Genomic DNA, 8849 nt, shown 5'->3' with positions numbered 1-8849 from the left:
GTGAATAACATGGGATGGATACTTGAGGGCAAAGGACAGATGACAGGAGAACCGGAGGACGGAAAAATAAGCATGCCAACCCGCGCGCAGTCATACGGGCCTACAGAACGTACAGAGACTCAGATGGTAAAGACACCCCCGATGAGCTGATGGAGTTACTTGTTGCTGTCAACAGCATTCCCATTGCAAGTGCTGAATGTGAGCGCGGATTTTCTCAAATGAACTTGATTTGCACTCCCAACCGTAGCTCTTTGCTCACATCCACCATGTCATCTTTACTCTTCCTAAATCTTGTTGGACCCCCCCTGGCTAAATTCAATCCAGTCCCGTACGTGAGGTCCTGGGTGGCCAAAGGACACAGAACTGCCACAGACACACGCAGTAAAAGCAGAAAAAAAGAGATAGAGGACAATCCGGACATGCTCGTGATGTGGGGTGTTTTAAACAACTAAATATGGTGAGCAAACATACTGTCTATTAATAGGCCGCCGTGCCAATCTTTGAATAGGCCTAATAAATATTTTTTTTACACGTTAAACCTGTTGAGAAATTAATTGCTGGCTGTATACTGAAGTCCCACCTGTGGTGATGTGGGCATTTGCCTATGTTGTGCATACTAGCCTAAAAAATTATAAATTATCGTCATAACATTTATACCATGGATACTATTTGAAATTGAGGCTTGTAAGTCCCACAGCGTTGCAAGTGGACATTTTCATGTTGTTTTCAGCACCTTTTCTGTATACGTTCCGGGACCTGTACGCGTCTCGTCATCCCTGAGCTGTCATATGTACTTTGCGTTCCGGCACCTTATGATTTACAAATTAAGCACTGGTTAGGAGCATCAGGTTTAAACGTCAAGCCCTGTTGTCTAATAACCGACTGGTTAATTACAGCTGGCTTGTGTCGCGAGCCCTGCTGCCGCGCTAACCAACAGCCGGTTACAGCCGGCTCAAACGGTGAGCCCCGCTGTCTGTTAACCGACAGGTAAGAAACAGCTGGCTTATGCACCTCCACACGCTGTATTACACAGCGGTTCTCATGATGTCGCCGTTTAGGAGAAGACTCGTAAACCGGACATTGAGGTTCACGCTCAAACCTGCTTGAGGAATGAGCGGAGGTGTGTGGAGGAGGCACATCTATGACATAGGAAACAAACCCGGGCTGTCTAATTAACCGACAGGTTTTAAAGACAGCCGGTTTGAGCCGTGAGCCCTGCTGCCTCACAGCCTGTCGGCCTGTCGGCTGTGAGGCAGCCGCTTATGCAGCTTTTTTTATGTCATCCGGAGGAGAGCTCTCCTGAACCGGGGGAACGGAGAGATCTCATTAGGCGGCTGCCTTTCCGATGATCTCCGGGAGTTCCTGGAGAATACCGTCTATCGACGGCAGAGCCGTGATGGCGGATAGAGGGACCCGGTGAACCGTCGTCAGCCACCTAGACTCGGCTACTGGGCTGACACCGGGCCCCCGCCCTGTCTCCCTCTCATACGGCGGGGGAACCACATGGTGATCCGTGAATGGAGGGGAAGGAGTCGCCTGACTGCTGCCCGCAACTCGGATCCAATAAATAAAGGGCTTGGTCCACCGAGTAAGACTCCTGGACTAGCCAATCATCCTCGGCCGCAGCAGCGAGAGCGTCCGCTCTTCACTGTCTGTGGGCCAGAGGGAGACGGACACAATGAGTGCACGACACCTGGGGAGTGAGAGTGGCGTTTGCGTCCACTAATCCCCGGCAGGACTCAAACCGTGAGCTCCGGTCGTAACTCATATGTCAGGTTGACACCGGGCCCCCACCCTTTTTCCCCCGTCCGGAGGAGAGGGAGGATGGGCCCAGGGGAACCAGGAATGTTTGTTTTTTAGTAAACAGCTCTGAAAAGAGCTGTTTACTAAGTAGACAGTGCTTCTGCAACGGAGTGCTGAAGAAAAGTGGGAGCAGATTGTAGGGACTACTTCCTATTTATACGGAAGTGAGTCCGTAGGTGGGGCCCACGTCATAGGTGGGCGTGGATTAAGTCTGTCAGTGCTGCACACGTGCAGTGGGATTACCCAATAGCGATAGCCTTAGAGGGCGAAGCCTTATACGATATAGAACGGAAATAGGTGTGAACTAAGGAAGAATTCATTGTCTGCTGACAGCGTTTCTTAGAAAGAGCTTGGTCACACTGAGTTGGATTTATAATAATAATAATACATTTTATTTGTATAGCACACTTTGAAAACAAAGTCATCTAAAGGTGTTTCCCAATTCAATGAGTTAAAAATGATCTAAGAAACATATTTTAAATAAGCAGGACATACAAAACTATAGAGCTTAATTTAAAAACAGAGCACACAAGGTATTTAAAAGGTGATCCGGTGGATTACAGGGAGCCAGTGGACTGAGAGATTTGCATCAGATTAAACGCCTAAGGTATACATTTGTTGATATCCAACTTCATCTCAACCTGAGATTTTCCTTTCACATGTTGTCCTGTGCTTGGTTTATGGACTTTTTTCCCGCAACATTTTGTTGAAATATTATAAAGATAATATTAAAGGTCAAAATATGATGAGAAAACATTTGTTGCAAATGTTGTGTTTTTCTTTACTCAAAACCAGACTAGGAGTTTTTATGCATTCAGATATGAGTTTGGTATATATCTTCTCTTATGATATTAGGCAAGCAACTGAATCTGCAATTTCCGCCAGACTATGGATTTCAGATGGTCGGACTCATTTAATATACTGTATATATGTTCTTTGAAATAAGTAACCTTAACCTGTTAAGGCCGAGAGGCCCCTAATCCGGGGCCTGCGGGGTGTTTTTCACAAAACTGTGTCTCCCAATATTCAAAAACGTATTAATGTGTCATACCAATTTAACCGGTAACGAACCATTTTTACCGAAACAAAACACAAGTCTCACAAGAAGCGTCTAAATGAGAACATACAGAACACAGCACCAACCAACATTTGCTATTTGTTCCCGAGTCAGGGCTCTGCATCTGATACCGCTCCGTCCAACAGTGACAGTACAGCATCACCATGTATAACATTTTAAACATAACGATTACGTATTTCAGGCATATCAGGTGCACAAAGAGCATGCATTAAAATAAATAAGAGCATCAGAACATTTATTTTTAAGATACCATACATTTTATAATTAGACGCTATTTCATTGTATAATGTGCTGCAGATATCTTATCAGAGGTCAAAAATAATCTCCATCGGTTTAAAATGTTTAAGTGTTGAGAAACTAGCAAATGTGATTGAGAAGGCCGACAGTGTACAGACATTTGAATGGTAGGTCATACATTTTCCTTGAACAAACAACTTGCGATAATAAATTATGGCTGTGCAAATTCTAGAATCTCTTTGTCTCAGTTATGTTAGAGGAAGTAGGTAGAATATTGAATGTTTATTTTCATTTGCAGTTACCTTAATAACTTAATGTTTTGAGCTTGGTTTGTTTTTCTTAGGGTGTGTCTTTACACCTATCATTTGACTTTATAAATAAATGTCCTTCCTTGTGCAATTATAACACCATGACGGATCACGCCCAGTTGTTACATATTTGTACTTTTACTCTTTTACTATTTTTTTCATCCTACAAAAAAAAGATCTCTTATTGGTCATCTTTATTGACAATTTTTGGAGGATTTGTTTTAGATTTGTATATGTTTGCAGGGCTCATTCAGGCTCACAGTTGTTAATGTAGTCAATAAAAATGTACTTGAACAAATGCACAGGACAAATACAAGTAATTGCTCTCAATTAGATCGGCAGTATCTGTATTTGCAGACAGACACATGGATTGTCTAAAGCTGCCTGGTATGTGGTACAACAGGTATGTCACAGAATATCACGCTGATTTTGTAATCGAGAAAGTACATTGATAATATGATTTGACAGCTTAATTACAGAGAGACAGAAATTGATAATCAAATAACTGGCAGAAGCTTTACCATTATCACTCTTTAAGATCACTGCTTCTGCTTTTTGCTGGCAGGCCAATGGAAACAGTGTTGTCATCACCTCATGAAGATTGAAACGCAGGGCTCAAAGAAAGCCATTCCAGCGAGGCAGGGATCACTATACCATGAAATAGGTAATGTAACACAATGCATCACATAGTCACATACCTCTAATGATGTCAATCAACAGACGCCTGCCTTCAGTATCCAAGGCAGCTTATCATTTGGTTAAAAAAAGGTTTTACGTTTAATTTCAATCTATTGAAGCAATTCGTTTTCATTTCTTTCTCCACAAACATATATTTGCAGTGTCTTGAATTTAACCGGAGTTGTGTAATTTTACCTGTGTTAAAGCTACATAAAAAATTACAGGGAAACCTGTAAATAAATGTTCATATAAAGGATTCGATGAGTAAAGAGTGATATCCTCATTCAACAGAATTCCCCTGAATCATCACAAATGACCCCTTAGAAGAGTGTGCCATTGAGTGTATACGTCCTCGGTTTTGTGATTAGGGTTTCTCTAAAAGCATAGATAGCCAGATCATAAGCATGCTTCCAGTCAGTAGCTACAAGAAGTGCAGATACAGTGACAGAGAATGTGTGAAAGGAGTTTACTCGGACCAGATGGAAACCCCCCTCATTGAGAAGGGGTGGAGAGGCCAATTTATAATGTTGTTACCAAATAATCCTACTCATTGTGCCTTTTTTAAATACAATACTGAATCAAATGAAAGCAGCAGCTACTGATTTCTAGGATGCCACTTGGGAGAATCTCAGAACACTTTTTTTTACATCCAGCAGGCAATAAACAACATTTACATCAATTAGAGTGGTGATCGCATCTAAAGCAGAGACGGTAAAGTACAATAATGTGAATGACGTTAGCTCCTCAGATCTGGGAGGTAATGCAGAATTGACTGACCGCAATTTGTTATTTTATCATACTGAGCTACCACATGCACATACTAGTAACAACATGATCCATTGTCCATTCAAAATGGATGGCAATAGCACCAACTTATACAAGAGTCTGCTAATTGGTATATGGAATAGCAAAAGAAAGGAGCTACAACATACATCACATGATTTGAGCAGATTGGCATGACCCACTCCTGTGGTTGGCATTCTGACAGTATGAGACATGTGATCCCTCATTTGTACCGTTGTGTCTTCATCTGCACAGCCCTGAGAGTGGACGAACAGGCCTGAACAAATGACATCATATAAAAGAGATAAATCATACAGCCCAGCAATGAACTCAGACAACGAGCCAGACACTGTCAACGTGAATATCTGCTGACAAAAACATCTGTCACCACAGAATAAACCATCTTTAAGAGCAACCAAGTGGAACATGTGTCAGCACCTGTGTGTGTGTTGTTTGAACAACGATACGTTTAAAAGTATTCCAACTATTGACGTACTGCGAGAAAAAAAACTAACAAGGAAGGAAAGACAATATATCGCAGTAAAGGAAAGAAGGTGCCTCCAAATCCCCCCTTCAACATTTTTCTATTCTCAAAGGGAAATGTTTAAAAGTGATTTGATATATTTAGAGCACAACAATAATAATGACTCCTTCCTCTTCCTTTTCAGTGACGCCCTTGGCTCCTGGAGAGGGTCATGTGATCCCGGATTTATCTGTTGAGATCCGCGCTTTGCTCTCTTCCTACTACAAGGAGAGGTAGGCCTTTATGGCACAGACACTCATTCTCCCTTTAAGCCTGGGACAAATGTGCCAATATGATTTACTTTCTCCTCTATTCAAACCCCGCTAATGATCACAATGACTCGCTAGATCACTTGTTTGTTTTGATAGTCCAACATTGCTTCCATCGTAAGGCGGAGCCACACGATATGCTACTGACGTCTAAGGAATGAAAACAATCTCTGCCGTGACAACAGACGATGGAATTTGTGCTTTAACCATGTTCATCTTTCAATGCGTATGTTTCCGTGGCTGAGATATCAGCTTATCAATATCATCAATGATGATAGATAAATGAGAGACATGTTGTTAGTAATACTTGACAGTTCCTTTAGATCAGGGGTGTCCAAACTACGGCCCGAGGGCCAAATGCGGCCCGCGGACCATTTTGAATTGAATAATTCAGAAAGTATAATAAACTTCTGCTTGTCTTATATTGTACTTCTTAAATATATATGTTCAAATATATTACACAGTATTCATTTGTTAATAGGCCCAATTTTCAAATATATTCAGTCAATTAAAGTTGAAATCATGTTCTACAAATCTAAGTTGATAAGAAAAAAAACTCAATAACAAATGTACATAACAACCTGAAAATAAACCTTTCGTATTTCCTTTTATTATAAGATATCTGAGGATTCTGCTTTAAGGAATGAGCTGCTAACAAAATAAATGAAACCCTCTGGAGAGCTGTGATGTAGGCAGTTTTTTCTAACAGAATTTTCAAGCATCAAGAATCATTTATCTACATTGGATTGATTTTTCCAACTTATAACTGAACTTATAAGGCAATATACCTCAACTCGAGGAGTGGCACAGCCCTTCGTATATATGTCTGCATGTGGCCCTCGGTGAAAAAAGTTTGGAGACCCCTGCTTTAGATTGACTGACCTTGTAAGTCTTTAATTGTTGAAAATGTACTACTATTTCTGTTTGTTTAATACTATAAAATGAAATGAAAGAGGTCACATCAATTGCTTTGGGAGGTTTATTTCTTCATTACGACTTTATAAATTGTAATCTCAAATTATTATTTCTAGTTTGGTCAGTTCAATCATGGATAAAAACAAGAACAATCGTCATGTGTGGTTCACCGTTGTTGGTGCAACCTAATGGATCAGCAGTTACGTGATTTAACACGGGACATCACAGCTAAGCAAGATGAATACATTTCAAACACACACTACTCCTCATGAACAATGTGGGCTTTGTTGTCCCGCACCAACTGCTTTTCAGACAATTTAACTTCTTAGATTAGCAAACATTCAAAGTTACAAGTTTAAGTCTGCACATAATGCACCTGAGTGTCAAATGCCACATATATTGTTCAGGAGGATGGTTTGTGTACCTAGAAAGGCCAGAGATTGGTCAAAAGACGGCAGGGAGAACAGGCTGTACCTTTGGTAGTTATATGTGTATGATATATATGTGAAGTAGCAAGCTAAGAAGATGACAAATATTTTACAATGTGGGCTTTGTGTGGCTTTGAATGCCTCAAGTGTGTTTGTCCATCAGTCTAAAAGTGTTTTCTCTCCATTACTCTAGTTCTGAGTCAGTCTCTATTGAACGCACCACAACCATATCAATGCAGCAGTAGCTTACACAATTTCCCAGACTTGCATTAAAAGTTGGACATAATCTGAGATGCTATTTAAAATGCTTTGCAAAGTGGGTAATTTATTGTTGTAAACAAGTTGGTTTAGGTTGCAAAAGCTCTAGAAAAATGTCAATTATACTTCCTTCTGCCTGGAAGGGATTGCACCCTGTCATAAAGCCTATTAAATAGGTCAGACAAAATATGTTTTGTACAGGTTCCGGTACATTAAATAAGATCTCATCCTCATACCAACCATACCTAAATGAGAAATTGGCAACCTCACACTTCGGACGGGCCTGAAGAGTTCCTGAATAGTCTCAACTGTCAGGAAAGATGTGTTGTGGTTTTATCAACAGTGATTATACAGTAACTGGGGTGTGAGTTTCACACACTGGAAAAACAATTCCTGACATACCTGCCCTGCAGTAAATCTTTACAGACACTTTAACAAGACAGATAAAAGATTGGAATTGAGACATTAAGGCAGATGTAATGCTATTTAAGAACACTGGAATCTTTTATTCATCATTATACTAGTTGTTTTTGTCTCTTTCACAGTTATTGATGACCCTGCCACAGTCACAATGGAGGAGTGAGAACATTTTCTTATTTTATTAATTTGTTGCTTTCAATCCTGGTCACGAAAATCTACATTGTAAATGGTGCTATTTTTTTAAATATGCGTAGGAAAAACGTATTATTTATATCATCTTTTTTCAATTTTCATATCAACTCTCTTAATCTGAACTGTTTAACCAACCAGAAATATTATTAAAAATAAAAAGCAGACATAAAACCTTCAGTTTAATCATTGCTAAACATTGATCTCTTTATTATTTCACCTGAATATAACATTGATTATTCCGCTCTTTGCAACATGCAAGCTCCATATTGTCATAAGGGCTTCATAGTTCTAAATAAAGGTTTGATGCTTGTTCTGCGCCTAGTTAATCTGTGTTACTTCTGTAACTAAAATGCTTTTGGCAAAACAAACTGAAAACACAGGAGTTTCTGTTTTTTGATAACCTATAAGGGGACATTTAAAAATCCACACAAAGAGGCTTCTGAGTGAAGCAATAAAAACACATGTTCCAACTGGATTTCTTATCAACAATATCTTTGTATCAGGAAACAACTGCTTTGCATATAAAGTCTTTAAAAAGGTAAACAGTTTCGGGAAACGAACCCTGTAAAGAATGTGAACATTTGTTATTGAACATTGAACCAGTAATTACAGGGTTGTGGTTGTTGTTTTAGTCACAATGATGGGAGTGTCCGTTTTATTTTCACACCTGAAGATTCCCTACACTACGTATTCGAGAGATTAACGATAAAGACGATTATAGACAGGACAATAACATAATAGTAACCACAACATAAAATATATGTTGGTATGATAAACAAATAAAAACAAAACTTAGATAATTAAAGCCCAATTGAGTCTGATCTGTAGTTTTGTGTTGAGTCATACTGCATGTTTGTATTCCTTTGGAAATCTCAAAATAAAAGTATTAGTGCAGAATCAGCCAATAAACAATTGAGACATCAAACATTCATTTATTTATTAAAATGTTAGATTTAC

The 8849-nt window shown here is 39.6% G+C and overlaps 1 long non-coding RNA gene across 1 annotated transcript in view; it reads left to right on the top strand.

Moving 5' to 3' along the window:
- LOC104953223 (uncharacterized) overlaps positions 1 to 6067 on the top strand; it is a 9338-nt gene extending 3271 nt beyond the window's left edge. Inside the window, exons 3-4 of the long non-coding RNA XR_799198.1 lie at positions 3992 to 4090; positions 5556 to 6067. This is a non-coding gene — a long non-coding RNA (uncharacterized lncRNA). The remainder of the gene's footprint in view (positions 1 to 3991; positions 4091 to 5555) is intronic.
- Positions 6068 to 8849: the final 2782 nt, after the last annotated feature.

This window comes from Notothenia coriiceps, unplaced genomic scaffold (assembly GCF_000735185.1).
Source record: "Notothenia coriiceps isolate Sejong01 unplaced genomic scaffold, NC01 NC01_scaffold00021374, whole genome shotgun sequence".
NCBI classification, from domain to species: domain Eukaryota; kingdom Metazoa; phylum Chordata; class Actinopteri; order Perciformes; family Nototheniidae; genus Notothenia; species Notothenia coriiceps.
This window is presented reverse-complemented; position numbering and strand designations above follow the sequence as displayed.